This window comes from Phascolarctos cinereus, unplaced genomic scaffold, assembly GCF_003287225.1.
Source record: "Phascolarctos cinereus isolate Bilbo 61053 unplaced genomic scaffold, phaCin_HiC Scaffold_3;HRSCAF=262, whole genome shotgun sequence".
In the NCBI taxonomy this organism is placed as follows: Eukaryota; Metazoa; Chordata; class Mammalia; order Diprotodontia; family Phascolarctidae; genus Phascolarctos; species Phascolarctos cinereus.
Window position 1 is genome coordinate 234,339,263 of NW_027555736.1, and position 25,883 is coordinate 234,365,145.

At 39.1% G+C, this 25,883-nt stretch overlaps 1 protein-coding gene across 1 annotated transcript in view; it reads left to right on the plus strand.

Moving 5' to 3' along the window:
- Positions 1–25,883, plus strand: part of FBXO34 (F-box protein 34) — a 45,098-nt gene that overhangs the window by 9,202 nt on the left and 10,013 nt on the right.

The following is a 25,883-nucleotide window of genomic DNA, read 5'->3' on the forward strand; positions in this document are numbered from 1 at the left end:
ATTTCCTATTTTCTCCCACATCTACCTCCCAGTAGTGAATGCCACATGTGAAGATCCAGAGCCCCTCGAATGATGCTTGGTTGGTTGGGGGTCACAGATTTGTGTTGCTAGTAAATTTCCACGTATGGCAGTCTTTAGATCAACAGACATGAAGTGATAGGAATAGGCACTTTTTAGGGTCATATCAACCTAAAGTTTTTCATCATTTCCCATAACTCTTTTTTTGAGGGACTCATTTACTTGAATAGTGCAGCCTCTGGATGAGGATACAACAGTGGCTTAGTCCCTTTTTTCTTTGTTATGCTCTTTATTCCAATTACTAGCCCTGATTAGTTCCTCCTTGGCTTTCTCTGCCTTTGTGACAGGGACTTCCTACTATTCACCAAGGAAAAGTTCCTTAAAAGTCTCAAGTTTCAGAAAGTCTGCAACTTCCTGCTTAATTTTCTCACAAGGATCTTTCTCCCTACCCGAAAGGTTTGAAATAAACCTCATATGGCTGTGTGGCTATGACTCACTTTAATTTTGAAGGGCCCTTGGCAACTTATTTTTGATATAGGCATATATCATAATTCTTTGTGATATTGTCTGCTTTTATAGGTTCATATAGTTAGAGCTGGAAGGGACCTTAATGGACATGTATTCCAGTTTCATCTTATATATGAGAAAACTGAATTACAAAGAGCTTGTGACTTGCTTAAGGTCATGCAGTTAGTGTCAGAATCAGGATTTAAATCCTAGTCCAAAGTTTAGCAATTTTGAGAGTATACAGTAGTTGCAAATTGTTTTCCAGTATGGGCAGGCCACTTCATAACTTCACTAACCAGTCCGTTTATGTGCCTGGCTTCCCAAAGCCTCTCCAACAATTATTATTTTCCTTTTCCCCCCCATCTTTGCAAGATCTGATGGTTGTGAGTGTAACTCTGGAGTTTTTAAAATTTTGCATTTTTCTCAGTTATGTGGAACATTTTAATATAATTATTGAAAGTTTGCCTTTCTTTTGAGACTATCTATAACCTTGATTGGAAAATGTCTCCTGCCCTGATTTATTTGTATCAATTCCATATACGTATGAGATCTGTAAAATCACAAGTTTTTGCAAAGATATTTTTCCCATTTAATTGTGTCTTTTCGATTTCTTACTGCATTGATGTTCATGTGGAAACTTTTTCTTTTTATGTAGTAAAAATTGTGTTTTTTCCATTTAGAAATTCCCGTACCCATCTTGTGATAATTGTGGTTTTTGAAATGTTGTTTGATGTTGTGGTAACAGTGATAGGACTCCAATATGGAGTCACTTGTTAAATGGTCCTAAAAACCTAAGTCAGTGACAGCCTGTATTTAGCTTCTGTCTTGACTCATCTTAACCCTTTGGAAGAACAAACAATTGCAGCTCCTGATTCGACAAGGCTTCCACTTCTGGAATTTCAGATTGTAGAGTCAGACCCTCACCCTAATTTTTGGTACTGATTAGGAAACTACCCCACCCAAGCTTGGTATCAATAAGCAAACTGGGGAATTTCCCTACCATATCTGACTCTGATTAGGAATGCCCTCTGCCATATATGACATGGATTACCTGTTCTCAACCAAGCCTGTCTTTAAGACATAAAACTTTGCTGCTGAGAACATCCCCCTCTCTGAGTGTGGGCTCCCACTTATAACTTGCCTCTGTATAGGAATTCCAGGACTCCCTCATGTGAGTGGCCCTGGCCCTGCATTGCCGAATTGCTTGTCTCTATCGCCATTTAGTGTGTGCTTTCCCTGCTTGCTGTACTGCAAAATCCATTCTCACACTAACTTTCTGAGTACCAATGTTTTATAAATCTCTAACCTGAGCCATGAGGCCAAAATGGAGCACATCTTTTTAATGATATATTCTAGAATTGTGTCAAGAATTAAAGACAAACCCACTAGTCTATAATTAGAACATTTTATACTCTTCCCTTAAAAATATTTGTCATTCTTCAGTTTTGCATTACCTCTGCTGTTTTGTATGATCTTTCTAAGATCACAGTTGTTCAGAGATTGTTAACATGCCAGTTTTCAGGACTGAATGATTTAGTTAATGTGGCTCAAATAACTTGAAATCATTATGCACAACTCAGTGCTCTCTCTTAATCTCTTCCCAGTTAGATTGGGTATATCAGTTAATACAGTATGGCTCTCATTTACCTTTCCAGTCTTACTACATTTTAATCCCTTTCGTGTACTCTCTGTTTTAGTAAACTAGGACTATCTGTCACATTTTATGTCTGCATATGGTGTCATCCATGCATGGAAAGCTCTTCCTCCTTACCTCTACCTTCTTAGAATCTCTAGCTAGCTTCCTTCAAAGTATAGCTCAGATGAAAACTCTTTCACAGGGTCTTTCATAATGGTCTCAGTTATTAAAGCTCTCTTCCTCTTGAACTTAATGTAATTTAATGTATTCACTTATGTCTGACACCAGTAGAATGGGGAGGAGATAATTGGCTGTTTTAACCATCCGATTAGGGTTGTCAGAGTTCTCATTGTATTGCCAGATCTTGCCCCCTGACCTTGTTGCAACTTTGCCATTGTTGATCACCCTGTTCTTTACACTTTTTTCTCTTAAGTTTTCACAACACTACTCTCTGACTACTCAGTCTCTTTTACTGGATCTTCATACTGGCAGTTCACATGCTGTGGGTATGTCAGGGCTCCTGAACCTTTTTGTCTTCCCCCACTACACAGTTTCATGTGATCTTACCAGCTCCTGTGGATTCATTTATCATCTCTATGCAAATGAATCTCAGATCTATTTAACCTTAATCTCTTTTGTGACTTCCAGTCTTCCATCTCCAACTGCCTACTGGGCATCTTCAACTTGACATGTCTCAATATTTCTCTCCTCCCCGCCTCCGCCATCCTCTCCTAGAAAGAAGAGGGCACCTGTTGAGGGCACCAGCATTCTTTTAGTAACCCAGACTTAGGTGCCTGTGCATTTAAAAATGTTACAATGAACCACCCGCTTTTTTTGTCTTCATTATCAGTAATTGCTCCTTTGGTGGTGGTTGTCCTTTGTTCTCAAAGAGGCAGAATGACATCACTGTGTTAGAGTCAAGTTACAGTGTGTCTGACTGGCTGATCAGACCAAAACAAGCTCACTTCTCTACCACAGGTCGGGCACAAATAGTCCATGTGAACATTTGGGGTGGATTCTTTAAATTTGTGTATCTCGAATTTCTTTTGAGCTACTTCAGTTCTGCTTTGTTCATAGAGCGTGGCATCTTCTCTGATAAGGGCAGGCCAAGCTGGACAGTCCTGTGCCAGAATCTCCCATGTTATACAATCAGTCCCAAAGTTCTTAAGAGAGACCTTGAGAGTATCTTTGTACCACTTTTTCTGACCACCATGGGAGCACTTGCCCTGTGTGATTTCTTCATAAAATAGTCTTTTTAGCAAGCATACATTTGGCATTCGAACAACGTGGCCAGCCCGTTGGAGTTCTGCTCTCTGAAGCAGAGTTTGAATGTTTGGCAGTTTAATTTGAGAAAGGACCTCAGTGTCTGGTATCTTATCCTGCCAGGTGATCTTCAGAATCTTCCTAAGACAATTAAAAGGCAGCGATTCAGTTTCCTGGCATGGTGCTGGGATACTTTCCAGGTTTCACAGGCATACAACAATGAGGTTAGCAGAGTCGTTCTGTAGACCTTCAGTTTGGTAGTCAAATATCTCTTCTCTCCCACACTTTCCTTCAGAGCCTCCCAAACACTGAGCTCTAGCAGTTCATGTGTCACATGTTTACCTCCCTGGAAAGTATGCTGCTAAAGTAAGTGAACTTATCCACAATATTCAAAACTTTTCCATTTGCTGTAACTAATGTAACGTATATGGATGGTGTGGTGCTGGCTGATGGAGCACCTGTGTTTTCTTGGTGTTCATTGTTAGGCCAAAATTAGCACAGGTGGCAGAGAATTGATCCATACTTTGTTGCATCTCAGCTTCAGAGGCTGCATTGAGTACATGGACATCTGCAGACAGAAAATGCACTTTTGTCTTGGTTTGTAGCTTTTTCAAGTTGAATTCTTTACCATCAGTGTGGTAGCTAACCTAGATATGTTGTATTAATCCTTATTGAAGGTGTGTGATAACATGACTGAAAACATCAAGCTAAAAAGCATGGGAACAAGCACAGTCTTGTTTAATCTCATTGGTGACTGGGAAAGCACGAGAGCATTTTCCATTATCCAAAACCCAGGCAGGTATGCCATCGTGAAATTGATGTACAATGCTGATGAACAAAATTTTGACATAATTTTCCATAAACCTTCATGACTGACAATATCAAAGCCATTGGTCAGATCTACAAACATTGTGTACAGACCTCTGTTCTGCTCCTGGCATTTCTTCTGGAGTTGTTGGGCAGCAAACCATTCCTCAGTCCTTTCTGAAACCACACTGGCTCTCAGACAGATGACCATCTTCAAGTGAAGGATCAGTCTATTAAGGAGGACTCTGGCAAGAATCTTGCCAGCAATGACTGAGAGAGACCCCCCTCATCCCCTTGTGATTGTCAGAGGACAGTCTATTTCCTTTACCTTTATAGAGATGGACAATGGAGGCATCCTTGAATTCCTGGGGGATAACCTCCTCTTGCCATCTAATATGGAACATTTCATTCAGCTTTTCTATAAGCAGCAGACACCTACCTCCCTTTTAAATTTCAGCTGTAATAGAATCAGCACCAGCTACTTTGCCACCTGAAAGGAACCTAATGTCATTCAAAACCTCTTCTTCAGTTGGAACTTCAGCTAGGGAGGGATTGACTTCAACCCAAGGTAAATGGTCAATGAGTTCAGCATTGATGACGATCTGTTGAGAACACTATGGAAGTGTTTAGCCCATCTTTCTAGGATTGTGTCCTATGAGTAATCAATGTTGCCCATCAGCACTGAGTAGTTGAGATGTATCATAGCTCATTGGCCCATAAATAGCTTTCAGGGCATCATAAAAGTAAAGTGCTTTGGATTGTTACTATCAGCATAAAACTGAATTTCATCTGCCTTCTTGTTGAACCAAGAATCCTGTATCTCTCTAAGCTTTGCTTATACTTTATTTATTTTTTTAATATAAATTTATTTATTTTTAGTTTTCAGCATTCCCTTCCACAAGTTTTTGAGTTCCAAATTTTCACCCCATCTCCCCCTCCCCCACCCCAAGATGTCATGCATTCTGAATATCCCTTCCCCTACTCTGTCCTCTCTTCTATCTCTCTCCCCTTCTCTTATCCCCTTCCCCTTCTATTTTCCTGTAGGGCAGGATAGACTTCTGTACCCCATTTTCTATATTTATTTCCCAGTAGCATGTGAAAACATTTTTTTTAAACATATGTTTTCAAAACTTTAGGTTTCAAATTTTCTCTCTTCCTCCCTCCCTACCCACCCTCATTGAAAAGGCAAGCAACTCAATATAAGTTGTATGTGTGCAGTTATGCAAAACACGTCCATAGTAGACATGTTGTGAAAAACTAACTCTATTTCCCTTAATCCTATCCTGCCCTCCCATTTTATTCTATTCTTTCTTTTGACCCTGTCTCTCCTCAGAAGTATTTACTTCTGATTAACCCCTTTCCCAATCTGCCCTCCTCTCTATCATCCCCCTGCTCTCTTGTCCCCTTCTCCCCCTATTTTCCTGTAGGGTAAGACAAGATTTCCGTACCTAATTGAATGTGTATGTTATTCCCTCTTTAAGCCAAGTCCTATGAGAATAAGATTCACTCATTCCCTCTCACCTTCCCCTGTTGCCCCTTCGACTGTAAGAGACTTTTCTGTTTTGTTTTTTTTTGTGAGATAATTTACCCCATTCTACCTCTCCCTTTCTTCTTCTCCGAGTATCATCCTCTCTCATCCCTTAATTTTATTCTCCAGATATGACCCCTTAATCTTCAGCTCACCCTGTGCCCTCTATCTATCTATCTACATATACATACATATAATTTTTTTCCTCCAACTACTCTGATACTGACAGAGGTCGGTCTCATGAATTATAAATATCATCTTTCCATGCAGGAATGTAAACAGTTCAATCTTAATAAGTCTCTTATCTGTTTACCTCTTCATGTTCCACTTGAGTCCTGTATTTGAAAGTCAAATTTTCTATTCAGCTCTGGTCTTTTCATCAAGAGTGCTTGAAAGTCCTCTATTTCACTGAATGACCATTTTTTCCCCTGAAGGAGTATACTCAGTTTTGCTGGGTAGGTGATTCTTGGTTGTAATCCTATCTCCTTTGCCCTCCGGAATATTATATTCCACGCCCTGCGGTCCTTTAATGTAGAAGCTGCTAAATCTTGTGTTATCCTGATTGTGTTCCCACAGTACTTGAACTGTTTCCTTCTGGCAGCTTGTAATATTTTCTCCTTGACCTGGGAACTCTGGAATTTGGCCACAATATTCCTAGGAGTTTTCCTTTGGGGATCTCTTTCAGGAGGAGATCTGTGGATTCTTTCCATTTCTATTTTACCCTCTGGTTCTACTATATCAGGGCAGTTTTCCTTGATAATTTCTTGAAAGATGATGTCTAGGCTCTTTCTTTGATCATGGCTTTCAGATAGTCCAATAATTTTTAAATTCTCTCTCCTGGATCTGTTTTTCATTCTTTTGGATTTGTTCTACTGTGTCATGATTTCTCATAAAGTCACTAGCTTCCAATTGCTCTATTCTAATTTTTAAGGAAGTATTTTCTTCAGTAAGCTTTTGGACTTCCTTCTCCATCTGGCCAATTTTTCTTTTTAGGGCATTTTTCTCCTCATTGGCTTTTTGGACCTCTTTTGCCATTTGGGTTAGGCTATTTTTTAAGGTGTTATTTTCTTCAGTATTTTTTTGGGTCTCCTTTAGCATCACTCTCAGTTTTTCCTCTACTTCTCTAACTTCTCAAAATCGTTTTTGAGCTCTTCCAAGGTCTGGGACTGATTCATATTTTTCTTGGAGGCTCTGGATGTGGGAGCTTTGACTTTGTTGTCTCCTTCTGGTTGTATATTTTGGTCTTCTTTTTCACCAAAGTAAGATAATATAGTCTGACTCTTTTTGCGCTGCTTGCTCATGATCCCGGCCAATTACTTGAGTTTTAAACTCTTTGTTAAGGTACGAATCTGCTTCCAATGTGGAGAATGTCCTGTCCCAAGTTTTGGGGGTTTGTACAGCTGTTTTCAGAGATACTTGTAGGGACCTGTAAATTTTCAGTTCTTCCAAGGTGGTATGATAAGGGGCAAGGTGTTTACTTCTTTCCTAGCCTCCGACTACAAGTACTCCTTTCTGTCCTGTGACTGTGATGAGGGGCTCCTCTCCACAACCACTACAAGTTCCACCAAGCCAGCGCTCTTCCTCACCCCAGCACCGCTGCCCATATCCAAACACAGGCAAAGCAAGAGATTCCTGCATCAGCACTGGTAAGGAGATCCCTGCAATCCCTCTCTGATCAGCCACTGGATTCCCCCTCAGTCTGTGGGCCGGAAGCTAGGGAAGCAGCTGTGCGCGCGCCCCCCCCCCGCCACACTCTTGGGGAATGGAGCTGAAACCCCACCTTCCTTTCTTAGGCACCAACAGAAACAGACTTTTCCCACTGACCTTCTAATTTGTCTTTGGCATTGGTGGATTGAGGAGTCTGGAAACCTCCACAGCTGCCCGAGAGTCAGTCCTCTGAGGCCTGCTCCAGGTTTGCTGCAGCCTGCGTGCCCACGCTGTGGCCTGTGCACCCATGCCGTGCTGCGCTGCACTCCCAGCCCGGCACAGTACACCTTTCTGATCAATCATCCAGGTTGTCTTGGGCTGGAAATTTGTGTCACTCTGTCTTTTTGTGGGTTCTGCTGCTTCAGAATTTGTTTAGAGCCATTTTTTATGAGTATTTGGAGGGGTTTGGGGGAGAGCTCAAGCAAGTCACTGCTTTCACTCCGCCATCTTGGCTCTGCCCCCGCTTATATTTTATTTTTGATGGAATTAAATGCTGCCTTCTTAGAAATGGATTTTTTACTTTTGATGGCATTAAATACTGTCTTAGAGATGGATATACTATCCTGCTGGCAAACCCTCTGGAGTTCTCATTTTTCATCTAGCAGCTTCTGAATTTCCTTTTCATTTTTGTCAGACCAGTCTTGATGTTTGTGACTGTTCTGACCCAGTGAGTAAATTCAGTGCTGTGCACCGAATCTCTAAAAGCTGCTCACTCCTTTTCCGCTCCACTGTTGCCAACTGTGTTGGCTCAGCTTTCCCCCCAAGTTATCAGTACACTGTTCAGCTTCTGCACTCTGATCTGTTGACATTTAATTCTTCTGGTAGTCCTCTTGCCTTGGTGCCACTGCTTTTGTTGAATGGGAATATTTAGCTGGGAGAGGATAAGTCTGTGATCAGTTGGGCTCTCTGTGCCATACATTGCTGTCTTCACTCTTATAGCCTGCCTCTTCTCCTTACAGTCACATAGTCTACTATGCCTCTTCTCCTTACAATCACATAGTCTACTAAACGTCCATGTTTGCTTCAAGGGTGCATCCACAAAGTTTTATTGTGTTAAGATAAGTGGAAGACAGTATTGGTGATGAGAAGGTCATGAGATGCAAAAGTGTTCAGTAGTAAGTGACCATTGCTGTTGCTGTTTCCAATTGCATTCCCCCCAAGGTCTCCCTGCTGTGTGTGGTAGTCTGTACCTACTCTAGCATTAAAGTCACCCAGAATTATAAACATGTCTTCTTTTGGCACATTGATGATAAGGGTCTCCAGGTCTTCATAAAATTTTTCTTTGGCCTCATCAAGTTTGTCATGGTGGGAGCATAGGCACTGATGATGGTGGCATGGTGTTTTCCTACAAGTGGCAACCATATTGTCATGAGCCCGTCTTTCACTCCTTTTGGTAGGCATACAAGCTTGTTGACTAGATGAATTTTGCAAAACTTATACCAGCTTGACGGTGTTCCCCTTCACTATGGAAAAACATGTATCTCACTCTAACTTCATTTACCAGCCTTGTTTCACTCAGGGCTGCTGTTTGGATATGATATACTTCTCTTGCAACAAGAGCTGTTATTCTTTCAGGTCTACTGGATTTTGTGTTGTCTATAAAATGTTTGCACATTCCATTTACTGATAGTGAGTGGAATCATCTTTGCAGAGGTTTTTGTACTTTTTTTGTGTTTTGACCGCAGGTGGTAATCAGGTGAGGGTTGGGTAAGCAGACAATTTTTAGGGCACCTTTTCTAGCCCCCTCCTCACACCAGGGGGTGAGCAGTGCAATCCTTAAAAGGCTGTTCAGACACCCAGGGGGCTGCCAAATCCCACTGCTGCTTCTAGTGAGAAGATGACCCTATAGCCTGGGCCTCTTGTGTGCAAGGTTATGACTACAGCTCTCATTGTATGCTGCTTTGTCACTTGCCTGTAGCCGACAATGTAAAGAAAAACAACTTTAAAATATGTAAGAAGTGATCAGTGCAATGGCTAATCACGTCTTTAGAAGATCTATGGCCAAACATGTTACCTATCTGTAACACAAGAATGGAGATGTACACCAGGTGGAGAAAAGCATACATTTTGACATGGCCACTGTGCAAATTCTTCTGCTTAATGCAGCTTATTTGCTACATTTCTCCCCCTTTCTTTCTCTCAGTTTCTAATGGAGGTACTGGGGTGTAGGGTGTGTTGGGATGAGATAGGTAAAAATGGTAAAGTGGTATGGGTGATGTCTTGATTTGTGCGTAAATTAGATTTAAGTGAGGCAGAGTTGCGTGCAGTCGTCAGCTCACTTTCTCTTGGAAAGTCATCACAATCTAGTGGCAGGATGTGTTAGTGGCAGTGGATGACCTTTGCATCTTTGTCTAACCAAGCTCTAAACAATCCCCACCGCCTGCTTCAGATACCTTCATGGCTGTTGGAACAAATTTTTTCATCCACCCATTCCACTGGGTAAGTCTTCACATAACTCACTGATGAATTTGAGACCCCTCAGTGACTCTCAACCTGGTTTAGCCCATCTGCCGAGCTGCTTTACCTGAGTGTGGCCGCTCTGCATGCTACAGCTTGTTGGAGCCACAGCTGAGAGTTAGGCAGATCAGGTGGACACCAGAGGTGGAAAGCAGCCCTTCATGCTAGAGGTACCAGTCATCCCTGAACACACCCTATACCCCAGTACCTCCATTAGAAACTGAGAGAAAGAAAGGGGGGAAAATGTAGCAAATAAGCTGCACTAAGCAGAAGAATTTGCACAGTGGCCATGTCAAAATGTATGCTTTTCTCCACCTGGTGTACATCTCCATTCTTGTGTTAGAGATAGGTAACATGCTTCGTCGTAGATCTTCTAAAGATGTGATTAGCCATTGCATAGATCACTTCTTACATATTTTAAAGTTGTTTTTCTTTACATTGTTGTTATCCTTGCAAAATTGCCCTTTAATACTACTCAGGATTCTCTAAAATTATCTCTTTTGTCATTTCTTACATTGTGGTGATAGTTCATTAAATTCATGTACCACAATTTCTTTAGCTGTTCCCTAATGTCTAAGAAGCATTCTGAGGTGTCCTCTTTAGTCTAGTTCTTTTCTAATTCTCTTCATACCCTTTGAGGACTTCAAGGTTCTGAAGGGACAATTATTTCTTTTATCCCTCTTATAATGTTAATACTACATCATATAATTGCTCCCATTTACTCAAATTTATATTTCTGTGTTTCTCCCGATTCTTGTTTATGTTTCAAAAGGTTCATTTTTTTTCCTCTGGCAGGATCATACTTAGCTTTGCAGGTTAAGTTGTTGCTTGCTGTGAGCCTATGTCTTTTGCCTTTTGGAAAGTGTATTCTAGGAGCCCTTCATTCATAGTAGAAGTCAGTTCTTGTGTGACACTGATTGTGGTTTCTTGGTGTTTAACTTTCCTTTTCCTGAATGATTAGTAATAATTTCTCTTTGTAATGTTCTGGATTTTGGCTGTGCCATTCATGGTACTTTTCCTTTTGGTGTTTTTTCAGGAGCGTAACAGTGGATTTGTTTGATGTTCATTTTTCCATCTGGTTCTAGTAGATATGGGCAGTTTTCATTTCTTATTATTTGAAATACAGTGTCAAGACTTTTTTTAAAAAAAATCTTAAATTTTCAGGGAGTCCAGTAATTATTAATTATCTCCTTGACCTTTCCCCCCCCAGTTTCTCCCATTTTTACAGTCTTTATTTTGTTTTAATGTTTCTTATTGTCTTATGGAGTCATTGATTTCTATTTGGTCTGTTCTAGTTTTCAGGGGGTCTATTACTCGGTAACAGTAACAGCCATTTTGTGTTCCAAGGTATTCTTCCAGTTCTTTCTTTGAAAGCTTTTATACCTTTTTGATGTCTTTAAAAAAGATGAGACTTTTTAAACCCTTCCTAGGACATTTTTCTGAGCAGAGAGGCCCTAGCTTTGCAACTTGTCTGATTAAGTTCTCAGGATCTAACCATTTGGAAGAAAGGTCAGGTTTGTTAGACACAGTAAGAGGAATTTGTGTATGTCTTTACATATCTGTGTGGGTGGCCACCTTATCTATTGTATATGGTAAGTGTTAATGTGTGCAGCTATAAGCATTTGCTTTAATAGCTTTAAAGTCATCTTATCTGGTCTAAGACTAAACAGTTTTAGCCACACCAGAACTTTGGGGATTCCTAGAAGTGTCTCTAATAACAAGGGAAGTTAAGCCTAACCCTGGGAAGAGAAACTGGAAAGCTTACCTTACCTTCTTAGCATTAGGCAGCAAATCTGGACAGTATATGGCACCTGAGACTAGTGGCCCAGTCTGTGAGGGCAGAGTTTAATTGCTTCTAGCCGCACAGGAAATTCTAGGCTCTATTGATAGATTCTCAACTTGCTAAATGTGTTTTTCAGCATTTGGCTTGTTTTGGTGTCAGTCGTTCTGTTTTTTATTTAGAGATATAAAGGTCTACGAAGTGACTTCCATAATAAAGGAGTTTGTTGTCCCTGAGATCACCAGCATCTCAAACCACCCTCAACCCCGAATGCTTGATCAGAGATCCTTCTATTAATTTTGAGTGCTTGACCAGAATTGGTCAATGAACTCATCTGCGAAATTGGCTAATAGGAAGATCAGCAGGTCCTCAGGAATGAGAAACTAGGCTACAGATGATTTAAAAAAAAACAAAACACAGCTTCCCTGTTATAGGAGTAGAGCTGTTCTCAGGCTTCTGTTGATCAGTGAGATTTGAGAACAGATCCTCTACTATGCATGCAGGTAACATCAGAAATCGAACAGAGAAAATTGGGAACATTAGAATGAGCAGTGGAGCGTATAAAAATGACTTTTCCAGGAAAAGTCAGCATTAGCATTTCATCCACTAGAGAAATGAAATGTTCAAATTCTTGGACAAAATGAATTTGGTAAATTTTTTAAAAAAGGATCATTTAGTGTTTAAATTAAGAGTGCATTCAGTGTTGGGGTTTTTTGTAGGGGGGGTGGTATGAATATTGATAGCAACAGAAATGTTTGTTTCTTGTCTTTTTTGTGAGTTTGTGTTAACTGTTTAGTAAGGAGGGAATAGAGATCCGTTACAGAACTGAAGCCAGTATAAAAGTTCTTCTACAGTGGAGAAAAGAGGGGAAAATGTTTTGAAGCTTCTTTAGCTATATTTAATACTACCTTGTAGCTATTGTCCTCTCCAGGTTGGAAAGAAAAAGACGCTTGTTTAAATTGTGCTGAGCCAAGCAGTTTTCTTTGGAAAGGGCAAGTAATTGGGAAAGGCATAATTTCATTTTAAGAATGGTTTATTACTCTAACCACTGTGAGCTTCACAATGATGGCAGGATTTAAGTGTTGGTAAATTAGAATCAAAGTCACCTTAAAGGAATTAGAACATGCAATGCATTTACAAGTTTTTAAGTAAGAAACCAAATCATAGAAGTTTTATGTAGCAAAATGAGAAACTGCAAATAAATGTGAAGAGGTCAGCTCTGATCACCTAAAAAGCAGCTTACAGTCAATTTGAGAAGCATAAGAAAACTTATGATTGAGTGGGATGAAAGGGAAGTTAGGTGAAAGCAATCTGAAAGAAGAAAAGTGTAAGGTTAAGAAATTAATAGTTTAGGAAGAAAAAAATACTCAATCAGCAGGAAATAGAATGAGTGACTCTTCATTCAAATAGGGACAATACAAGGTCCTCATTTTTTTCAGCTATCAAATCTCTAATGAAGGCCAACTTAAAAAAAAAAAAAGCCCGAGAGAGAACACTCAGGATTGTAGACAGTGAATGAAAGTTTAGCTTTTAGATCTCATTGAGATGAGAGGAGATTGCCAGACCAGTTAAACTCTGAACTCACCTTGGAGAAATGCTTATTTCTTCTGAGTTTGAATTAGTTTTGAAATGTCTAATGTTCTCAAGCTTAATTTCGCAGATTTTGATATTCTTATGAGTGTGGAAAAGTCATTGGAATCAAGTAGTAGCTATTAAAATTGAACAGTTTAAAATTTGGATTTATATGGGTTTGTTAAATTAAGTGGGGATACAGTGTTTGTAAAATGCTCAGCACAGTGCCTGGCACACAGGCTATACAAATACTATTATGTTATTATTGTTGCCATTTCCAGAATAAAAGATTGTAAATTAATTCCTGATGTATGCCTTTTGGGAAGAAACTGAAAGGTTTTGCTGGGAATGGGAGATTATTGTGTGAAATAAGCTGCACTTCACTGTGGAGTATTTTGACCTTCTAGTTCCTGTTTCATTGGTTGGAAACGTATTAGGTATTTGATAAGTGTGCGTGCTGGTGTACAAAAAGTTGATTTATACAAATTATTACAGAGTGATGACCACACTGTTCTTTATAATGATATAATATTCTGTTATATAATAAATATTGCCATGGTCCCTGGTAACTGATGTTTTGAGATGGTATTATATTGTTATCTTATAACAGGATATAAAATTGGCAGAGAGAAGGTAGGTGGTTGTCATGTAAGGCTAGTGGTTTTAAAATGTCTAAAGGTGGAGTCTCTGTGGGACTATAATCTTATGTCTTAATCTTCTTAAAGACCCTTCCACTGAAAGATCTAGCAGTCTCTTTGGTTGGATTCTTTATCACCTAGCTGCAGCCCCTAGCTGTTTCACTTGAGGCTCTAGACCATCCCTTCTGTGAGTTACAGTGAGCTGTAATAACAAACCTATATAGCTTGGGGGGTGGGACTGCCAAAGCTAGACCCCAGAGAGTAGCTACAGTGAAAGGGGAATAATAGGAGTTGGCATGAAACAGAATCGGAGTCTGTAGTAAAACCTTTGGCCTCAGATACCCTAAGTTAGGCAGCAGTAATAACCACAACAATAACAACATCATAAGGCTAACATTTAATAGTGCTTTAAGTTTTGTAGAGTGCTTTACATTTGTTAACTTAGTCCTCACAAAAGCTCTGTGAAATAAGAACTATTTATTATCCCCATTTTACAGATGAGGAAGCTGAGACAGAGAGCTTCAGTGACTTGCCTAGAGTCATACAGATAGTAAGCACAAAGCACCTGGGGTCCTAAATGCAAGGAGGCAAATTTGACCTCATAGGTCTTATTGAGAATTGGTTGGATTACTGTACCGTGGCTCTGAATGGGTGTACCTTTTTTTGTTGTTCGTTGCCATCATGTCCAACTCTTCTTCATGACCCCATTTGGGATTTTCTGGGCAAAAATAGTGAAGTGGTTTGCCATTTCCTTCTCTAGGTCATTTGACAAACGAAGAAACTGAGGCAAGTGACTTGGCCAGGGTCACATAGCTAGTAAGTGTCTATGGCTAGATTTGAACCCAGGTCTTCTGACTGCAGGCCTGGTGCTCTATCTTAACTGCTCTGGGTGTACCTTACTGAATAGGATATAGGAGAGGTAAAAGGGGTGGGTTAGAGGGGAATATCGCTTTCTCATCTCATCTCATCTCATCTCTTATCTAGATATTTGTTCTCTTAACCAAAAACAGAGTAGCTAATCTGTTCTTCCCTTAATTTTATCCTTTAGGAGGTGGACAGGTAGAAATTGTATTCTGTAACTGATTCTCAGTAACAAGAGAGGAGGAACTGTTGCTGGGGGCGAGCCTTGGGGGAAACACCTACACTTTCACAGAGTTTGTGACAGAGAAGGAAAGGAAGGCTAGGTCAAGTCTGACATGAAACCTCCATTTTGGAAAAGCAAATGTAAAAAGGTTCAGAGGAAGGATTAGTAGGATCCCATTAATAAACGTTTTGTGGATGAGGTCAGCCCTGAGGAAAGGTAAAAGGATCAAGGATGAAATTATAAAGACTTGAAGGGATACAGTTTCAATAGGTGCAAAAATAGAAATCATCTGAAGAGACTAATGGATGCACAGGAAACTCATGAACCAATTTAGTGTAACAAAGTATCTTTATAACAGAAGTTCTGTGAATAGATTTCAGGTGGCATATGAATTTGGAAGGGGAAAGAAATTATATCTTTCTTAGTAACTTGTGATTGAAATTTAGCCTTTCCTTCATTTATTTACAAACACCATTCTTTGAAAGCATCCATAGGCCTAACCCTATTGCCATAGGGTAAGGCCAGGCCAGGCAACGGAAGATAAATATAAGAGCTTTTGTTAGGAAAGCCAAAGCTCAGAATGAGCTGAGGTCGGTGAGGAAAGGTAAGCAAGACTGGGGCTGCTTTTGTCGTTTTTAGCGTTTTGTGCAATTAGCTACAGCTGTGAAGGGGCAGGACCTTTGCTTGATGGGGCAATACCTGATGAGGAAAACAGGAAGAGCTGCATAAGTCTTGTTTTGCTTGCGGTTCCCCCCAGCCCCCAAAGAGAGAATGACCTTTGTCCTGGAAATAACAACAAAAATAGCTAATGAGGAGTTGGTAACCGGGGTAAGTCAGAGAATGGGAGAGCACCTCGTTGCTTTTGGTGATGAGGTTACCTGGGCCAGATAAAGTACTTCTCTGGTGCTAGAAAAACTGGTAGATGTGGTGAAGACACTTTTAGTAATGTTTTCAAGTGCCTGAAGAGGGAAGAATTGACCCAGGATTGGAGGATAAATGTTCTCATTTTTCAAAAAAGAGAACAAACTGTAGACTAATGAGTTTGATTTCTGTAAACATTCTACAATGAATCATTAAAGAGGGTGAAAGGAAAGCAGAGATCCAGGCACCCACGTGCCTGTATCAAGCAAACAGCTGTTCCAGACTCATCTGATTTCCTTTTTGCTGCTAGAGACCATTTGCCTAGATTTCAGCAGAGCTCTTGGTAATGTATCATGGTATTTTTATGGAGGGGCTCAACAAATAGAGCTTAAACAGCACGGTTAGATGGGCTTAGGGCTTGTTAAATGGCTTGAATTAAAGGTTCAGTGTAATAAAAATAGCTACCATCAGTGTTACCACTGTAAGATTTGCAAAGCAATTTACACTTATTAACTCACTTGAGCCTCACAACAACTCTGAAGTAGGTGATATTCTCATTTTGTAGCTGAGGAAACTGGGGCACACAGAGGTGGTGAGTTGCCCAGGGTTACGTGGCTAGTAGGTCTCTGAGACAGAATTTGAACTGAGGACTTTCTTACTCTTAATACCTGTGCTCTTATTCACAGCACCACTCTAATGGAGTGCCCCAAAGATCTAAATTTTTTCTTAAAAAAATTATTGGTATCATTTTGTTTTTATATCACCTTCATTTCCCAATATAGTCATCCCTTAAAAGAAAAGAGGAATATAACACTTCAGTAGTACTGGATAATGTCAGTCATTTCTGATAAATGCAGTGTTTCACATTTAAGCCAAGGGCCCTTCAAAGAAGAAGATCTATTTTCACATCTCTTTATCTCTTCATATCCCACACTTGATCGTTATAATTGCACAGAATTCAGTTTCAGGTGTTGTTCTGCAAGTTCAGCATGCACCAGCAATGTGCTATGACAGCCAAAAGAGCTTGGCCTGTATTGAGAGAAACAGCCTCTAGGAACATGGAGGCTGTAGTTCCTTTGTATTCTTGCCCTACTTAGTTCATATCTGGAATGTTGTGTTCAGTTTTGGATGTCATAGTTTATGAAGGACATTGATAAACTAAGGCAAACGGGATGGTAAAGGGACTTCAGTTTTTTCCATATGAAGATCCATTCATTGAAGAAACTGGAAATGTTTAACTGGGAGAAGAAATAGCTGTCTTTGTGAATCTGATATTCAGTGTCGTGTAAGAAAGAAAAATTAGACTTTTTCTCCTTGGCCCTGAGTGGTGGTCCTTTCCCTACTAGGATCTTCCTCTTTTTCCTTTGTTCATTTTAGCTTTCTTCCTCACCACATCAGCTCATTCCATGCTATGGCTTTTCATAGTCTTTACTGTGTAGATGGCCAGAAATGTCCTAGAGACTTAATTCCTGCAAAATAAGATTAAAGCTCACTTATCAGAGCCTAACCTCCAAGGTGTATATATCTTGTATCTACAATCTCTCCCCCCCCCATCAGCTCTTTGAGGTTAGAAACTTTACATCATCTTTGTTTTTGTATCCTTAGTTACCTGAAAGGCAAGTTCTGTCTCTTGACATACTGTGACCCCACTGGACAAGTAACGTAACTTATTACTGCCCTAAGCAATTTATAGCCACTTTTTAAAAACAATTCTAAATTCACCAGAATAGTTGGAACACTTCGCAGCTACACTAATAGTATATTAGTATGCCTTTCTTTCTGTAAGCCCCTCATCTTCAATATTGAATATTTCCATTTTATATCATCTTAAGTTTGTTTATTGCATTGGATATGTCAACAAAAAAGGAGACAGCATGGATTTGAGCCCTGCTTCTGACACATTACTGGTTGGGTGACCTTGTTCTAGTAACCTCTGAGTCAGTGCTCAGAGCAGCTCTCTAAGACTAAGTTGCAGAGAAGACTGACCTGCCTTGGTTGGAGTTTGCTCTTTGTTCTTCTGGGAGTCATTCCTCCAACCATCACAACCCCCCCCCTTTTTTTTCCCTAACATTTTTCCAAAACCAGCATTATGTTCTCATCTGTATGTTCATATAAGCCAATCCCAAGTCTATAATTCACACCTTGGTTTTTATCTCCAGAATGTTTGGTTAAAGACCTAGCTCAGGTCCTACTTAGTAAAGGAGGTGTTTCTTGTTCCTGTGATCATTATTTTATCTGGCCAGTTGATTGTGCTTTCTTATCCCCAGATATACATGTTTTATCCTGCCACTGTAATACAGTGGGAAGAGCAATAGATTTGTTATTAGGAGGATGTAGATTCAAATCCCTGTTTTCTCAATTGCTGCCTAGGGCAAGTTGCCTAACTTTCCTTGGCTTCAGTTTCTATGTCTGTAAAGTGAAGAGGTTTGATTAGATGCCTTCATAGGTTCCTTCTGGCTCTAGGTCTGATTCTGTAATCCTGAGGACAAGGACTACTTTGTTGGCTGCTGTAGTATCGTTCTTTGGTATTACACCTTACAAGTTGTAGGTGTAGAATAAATGTGGGTTGAACCGAGGTGTAGACTGTGCTGGGTTTATGAACACATTATATTCCAAAAGTTTACTCGTAAGTTTGTTTGGAATTCAAAGTGACTCTTCCTTTTGAAGTAGTAGTACAAAAAGGTGATTCATTTTCAAAAGTTATGCTTTGATCAATCTGTGATCTTGTCACTATGGGTGATTCACCAATGCATCTTTAAAAAAAAATTTTTTTTTTTACTATGAACTGGGCAGCTGTCAACTAATGCCAACATTTCTGCCTATATAAAAGGCTTTTTTTGGGGGGGAGTTAGGCAGTGGGGTTAAGTGACTTGTCCAGGGTCACACAGCTAGTTAAGTGTCAAGTGTCTGAGGCAGAAATTGAACTCGGGTTCTCCTGACTCTGGGACTGGTGCTCTATCCACTGTACCACCTCGCTGCCCCATACAGAAGATTTGAAAGAACGAAACTATGAGCCTCCCCATTCATAGCTCTTTAAAACTCTGTCACATTTAATATAGCATTACCAATACTCTACAGTCTCCTGAATTTTTTTGGCTGTGTATTTTTTTTTTTAATATTTCAGTGATGTGCTTTTCTTTTTCATCCTCAAACTACACCAACCCTCCCCCCCAAAAAAAAAGATGATGAAGAAGAAGCCTGGCCTACAAGCAAATTTGTGTTGTATTGTTTTGTCGGAAATGTGTATCTCATTCTTTAACATCTCTGCTCCAAGAGATCAGAAGCAACAATCTCTCCAACTATTGTCATTTTCTTTTTTTGTCATCTCTTCCAATCTGGTGGGAGTGAAGTGTCACCCAGAGTTATATTTGTCTTGTTAAGGACTAGAAACATTTTTTTTTCACATGGATGCTGATTTCTTTCCTCGACTGCCTATTCGTATCCTTTGACACATTATATATTGGAAAAAGCTCTTGTACTTTTTATACTTGTGTCATTTTCCTAGATAGCTTAGATATCAGAACTTTATCAAGGAAATTTTGCTGCAAAGGTTTTTCTACCAGTTCATTGTTTCCCTTTTAATTCTAACTTCATTGTTCTAACTTGTGAAGAAAACTTTCCATTTTGTCTAGTTAAAGCTATTTATCTCCTGTGATCCTCTCCCTTACTTAGTTAAGAATTCTTCACCTATCTGTGGTTGTCACCTTTCCTACTCCTAACTTTTAATATCTAGTCTTGTATCTGTTTTCAGCTCACTGTGATACGTGGTGTGCTGATGTTGCTCTAAGCTTATTTTCTGCTAGACTGCTTTGTAATTTTCCTAAGGGTCTTTGAACAGTGAATCTTTTTTAAAAATATTTTTTTCTTAAATTTATTTTTAGTTTTCAACATTCATTTTCATAAGATTTTGAGTTCTAAATCCTCCCTTCTCTCCCCTTCCTAGATGGCATGCAGTCTGATATAGGCTATACATTTATAATTGTATTAAACGTATTTCCACATTTGTTCTGATTTTTCTTTCACAACATAACTAAAGAGAAAAAAAAAAGAGGGAAAATCGTCTGCTTCCATCTGCATTCAGACCCCATAGTTCTTTCTCTGGATGTAGATAGCATTTTCCACCTTGAGTCTTTTGGGATTGTCTTAGATCATTGCACTGCTAAGAAGAGCTAAGTCTGTCAAAGTTGGTCATTACTTTTAGTGTGTACCATGTTCTCCTGGTTCTGCTCACTTCACTAAGTATCAGTTCGTGTAAGTCTTTTCAGGTTTTTCTGAAATCTGCCTGCTCATTTCTTCTGGAACAGTAGTATTCCATTACGTTTATATACCATAACTTTGAACAGTGAATCTTTAACCTAATAGTTGGTGTCACTGGATTTTTTGAATGCTGTGTTGTGTTCAATTATTTGTGGATCTTATGTACTCAATCTGTTCCAGTGATCAACTTTTCTGTTTTTGAACCAGCATTAAATTGTTTAGATGATGTCTGCTTTGTAGGGTGATTTTACATCTGGTGCTACTAGACTCCCTTACCGTCATACTTTCTTGAATTGCTTTCTTTGGCTTCTTGACTTTTTGTTCTTTCAAATGAAATTGGTTATTTTTCTAGTTATTTTTATCTCCTGCTGTTTTAATTGAAGTTATTAATGGTTTCTGTAAATTTTTCAGTTGAATTTCTAATTTTCTCTAAGGAAACTATCATGTCGTCTGCAGAAAGGGATAATTTTATTTCCTCTTTGCCTATGCTTATTTTACTTTAATTTTTATTCTGAATTTAACAAACACACACAAAAAATGAGTATTTCCATATTTTTGAACAGCAGAAGAATGCGCATGAAACTAGAATTCTCTAATAGAGGTGGCTTTTTAAAAAAAGCATACAATAAATTCAATATGTAGTTTTCAAAGCTGTTTTATTTGTTGATTCCTTCTTGTCTTTCTTAGGTTTTCATTTTAGGGGGAGGAACCTTATCTGTAATCTCTTTTGTTCTAATTTCTGCACATCCCTAAATTAAGGGAAAAAAGAAATAAATTATTTGTAACAAATTATGTGTAGTCAAGCTCCCATCATCCAAGTCAAAAAAATCAATTTCTCATTTTGTATTTTGAATCTATTACCTTTATATTAGGAGATATGTGGTAGCCCAGGCCAAAGATGTCTTCATTCTTCTCCAGGCTGAGCTACTGACTTTTTTTTTCCTTTTTTTCTTTTAATATTTTTATTTAAAGTTTTGAGTTCCCAATTCTATCCTTTCTTCCCTCTCTTTCTCCCTCCCTTCCCTCTTCCTGAGACGATAAGCAATCAAATATAGATTATGTATGTGCAGTTTTATAAAACATTTCCATATTAGTCATTTTGTACGAGAAACATGAATAAAAGAAAAATGAAAGTGAAAAGGCATGCTTCAGTCTGTATTCAAACAATGCCACTTCTTTCTCTGAAGGCTGGTTGTATGCTTCATCATTAGTCCTTTGGGATTTTCTTGGATCATTGTATTGTGAATAGCAAAGTTCTTTATTGAATAATATTGCTGTTATTGTATACAACATTCTCCTGGTTGTTCACTTCTCTATGCATCAGTTCATGTGAGGTACTGACTCTTCCACAGGACTTTCTGTGCTATGCCTTGATGTGATTCTGTCTCCTTTTCACGTGTTGTCTTTACCCATTGGAATGTAAGCTTCTTGAAGGCAGGGACTGTCTTTGTTTTTCTGTTTGTATTTCCAGCTTTTAGTACAATAGCTTGGCACGTAATAAACTCTTGATACTTGTTGGCGGGCTGACTGGAGAGCAAGTTCAAATCCCTCATTTTATAGATGAGGAAACAGCCTCAAAAAAGTTGGTGGTAGCTCATGCCTACAATCCCTGCTGTGGGAGACACTAATGGATTTTGTGAGCTCTGGAATTCTGAGCTGTATTGAGCTTAAGTGATCAGATTTTTGCACTAAGTTTGATACCAATGTGATGAACCCCTGAAAGCTAGAGACTTGCCAGACTACTCTAAGGAAAGGCAAATCAGCCTAGCTTAGAAAGAGCAGGTCAGATTTCTTGTTCTGGATCAGGAGTTGGCGTCCGTCCTGTTAGTGACTGCTCCACTTCTAGCCTAGGCAAGCTAGGGAGACCCAGGCTCAAAACCAAAAAAAGTTAAGTGGCTTTATTTTTGAGGAGATCATGGGCTCCAAGAAGGAACGTAAGCACTCAAAGGATCACAAGTCAGGCAGTTTATTACTGGCATGCAAGTGTGTGTGACTGACTCTTGCCCTTTAGACCCATGGGCACATATTGTTTGTGGCTAGAGCATACAGCAGGCAGTGTACCCCAGTCAAGAAATCAGATTTTCGGGATCTCTGTCCCTTATATCTGATATTTCCAGGCAGGTACACAGGGACTAAGAGAGAAGGCAACCCTAGGAGCAGTCATTGAGCAGGTGGTCAGAATTGTAGACTTCTTCCCCCTCATCTCCCTCCATAAACCACAAGGATGTTGTGATTAGTAATGTTGGCTAACCTTACACTTGATTTACGTGAAGTTTGCTAAACTGGAAGTTTGTTAACTTTGCATTCTTAAATATAGTTGACCAGGCCAATTGTTTTGAGGACTTAGGGACTTTTTGGTATATAGTCCAGTCAGTAAGTGGTCAGCCATAGAGTCACTTTTGTTAGCTAGGGGCTAGCAATAGGCCAGTCCTCACACTCATTTAAAGTCACGAAAGAAAGTAGCCATACCATTTGGGTCTGTTTTTAGGTGTGGGTTGGACTAAATGGTTGAGCTGAGGTCCGTTTTAACTCTCACATTCTATGAAAGATGATAATGGGGATTATTAACCATTTCTTTAACCAAATTTTAAACCAAGAACACAACACTTGCCACAACGTCTAATGCCACTTTACCCAGCAAACACTTATCTCCTTGGCAAATGAGATAGGCAGCCATGGACAAGTTAATTAGAATATAAACTGATATTTAGGTTACTTTGGAAGATGGTGGATAATTATGAAATTGTCTCAAAACAGGGAAAAACAGAGGAGCTGACAGTAAGGCTGCAGTAAGAGTTTTTAACTTTTTGTTTTATAGACCTTTTTTTTTTCCAGTTGTGAAGCCTATGGTCCCATCCCACTCTCAGAATGAGAATAAATACATGTTGTATTTATTGCTAACAAAGTCAGTTATATTGAAATAAAGATGTAATTTTTTTTCGCTTCCCCATCCAAGTTCATAAGACTCCCTGAAATTTATCCATGGACTCCTTGACTGCAGGTTAAGAACCCTTGGTCACACTCTCGGGATGCAATAAGAGTTCTGTAGAAGAAACTGGATCGTCAGCAAACAAGGAGAACGTGTTTTTAGCTTTTTTGTAAGTGGGTATTTTCTGTGATGAGTGGCTTTTGCAAAAAATGGTATAACAGACCTGAAAGGAGCTTCAGCGGGTACAACAAGGGTAACTTTTAGTCAAACTGTAGAATGAGACAGTTTTTCAAATGAAGTCCTTTTCCACCGGAGGAAAGAAAAGGAACAGATAGAATAAACGAGTGAACAGCTGTTGAGTCTTGGAGGAATTCTGCTAACCTGTCTGTAAACATTTTTCTGAGGCTTATTCAGAATGAGTGTGTTCAAAGTTACCTGGGACTTTCTTACCTTAGATGGGTACATTCAGAAAGGGCTACAGCTCCCACTGGCTTCCTGAGTATAAAATGGTGTAAAACTCAACATTGGTGAGCCATCTGAGGAGAAAAAGATGAAAAACAAAGTCTTTCAAGGTGCCTCTTTTGGTGGGGAGAGGGACTATGACTGTTAGGTACTGTAGGCTTTAGGACTTAATGAGTTTTTGTAGAACTTTAAACTATGAAAAAGATACTTTCCTTTTTATCCTCCAAGTCTAGCACAGGAGTTAACTTAAATTTGGTTGTTTTTTTTTTTTTTGGTTGAAACCAATAATAATGATCCAGCCTCTTTCAAGAAATCTTCCTTGACCTTGGTGCCAGTTTATTTTGTGATTGATAGTTGTCTATAAAAGTCACCATTCTTCAGTGAATGGGAGTAAGAATCACAAGGAGTAACAGTAGACAAAGACCAAGATGGTAAAATAATTTTCCTTTCCAGATTTTTGAGTAACAATATTAGGGGAAAGGCATTGAGTGGGATTGAGACCACTTACCCAAATAAAAACTCCCGAGGTTTCTCCAGGTAGAAAACATAAGTTTTATTCTAGCAAGTCTCACGTGAGAGTTGGGCATCACCTACCCAGGGCAGACTGGAGTAGTGAGGCAAGATACAACAGCAAGCAACCAGTTATGTACACTTAGAGAAACCACTCCAAGAAACCCCCCTCCCCACTTGTTTACCTCAGTCTCTTTATCCTCATTGGTTGAGGCAAGAGACCTTACAATCTATATTTAGAACCCAAGATATACATTTTACTCAAACCAAGCTTGGAAGCTAGAAGATTGCCTTTTTTGGTAAGGATGAGGCTGGGGTGATGGTTACAAAACAAGGGTGGGCACCCGGTGTATGACCCTATTATATGATTGACAGGAAAACGAAACTTAGGCCCAGCTAATGCCAAAGCCTTAACTAAATTTTTGGGGCATAGCTTCCATTTCATATGAGAAACTTTCACTTGTCCCACACAGCATCAAGAATCATGAGATCATAAAACTATTGAGTTACCCATTGAGGTCATATCCATTTGGAGTCTATTATGTGTGTGTTGTTGGTTCCAACCTAATTTATGCTAGACCAATTTCCAGTTCTCCCAGAAGGTTTGTTGAATCAGTGTGCCCTTTTCCCCAGCAGTTGGGGTTTGTTGAACACAACTGTGTTACTTTTTTACGTTCTATACTTGGCCTATTTTAGTCATTAAATTCTTATTTTTTAACGTATGAAATCATTTATGTGCTAACAGCCTTATAGTTTGAGATCTGATACACCTAGTCACCCTTCCTCATTTTTGTTGCATTATTTTCTTCTTGAACTTTTGATCCTCTAGATTGGGGTCAATTTCATGACCAGTGAGCTGTGAAAAATGGCTTTTGCATCTTAAAATAACTATTTTTAGCTTGTAGAATAAACAGGTACAAGGTTGCATTTGATCTCTGCCAGTAGCTCACTGATGCCTACTCAACATGAATTTATTATTTTTTAAGCTTTATTAAATCCTCAATCCTAAATTCATACTATTTTGGTAGTTTGGTATGGAACTGAATATGTAAAGTAGTTTAGGTAGTACTGCTGATTTTGTTATATTGACATGGCCTGTTGTTTTCATTTCAGTCTGACTCTTTATGACCCCCCCCCCTTTTGGGGTTTTCTTGGCAAAGATAATGGAGTGGTTTGCCATTTTCTTCTCCAGCTCCTTTTACAGATGAGGAAACTGAGGCAAACAGGGTTAAGTGACTTGCCCGTTTGTCTAAGGCCAAATGTGAATACTCCAGGCCTGGTGCACTGTGCCGCTTAGCTACTCATTGACATGGCCTACTTATTTACAGCAAACATTTCTCTAGTTATTTTGATTTATTCCTATAGAGTACTTTTTAATTGTGTTTGTATAGTTCACGTGTGTGTCTTGGTAGAGAGAGTTGCAAAAGTTGTGTATGTTTTCTCTCTATTGGGTTTTATGAGTAATGTTAATTAGTTATGGATTTCTTTTATATCCTGAAACTTTGAAGTTATTGTTTCATTTAGTATTTTAGTTGACTCTTGGGTTTTCTATATAGGCTGTTATCTTTTGCAAAAGAAGAATTTTGTTTCCTCTTTACCTATGCTTACTTCCTTGGTTTCATTTTCTTTCTTGCTTGCTTTATCCACATCTTATGGCAAAAGCCTCTGGTCTTTTTCCATTTCATATCATGTTGGCTCATCGTTTTAGATGAGTATTACTTACCATATTTAAGAGAAGGTCCAATGATGGCCATGCTTTTTAGATATTTGATTTTGTCAAAAGCTTCTTTAGCATATATTGATTTAATCATGTCTTTTATTAAATACAATTCTGTTAATACATTTATAATATTCCTTTGTGAGAGTC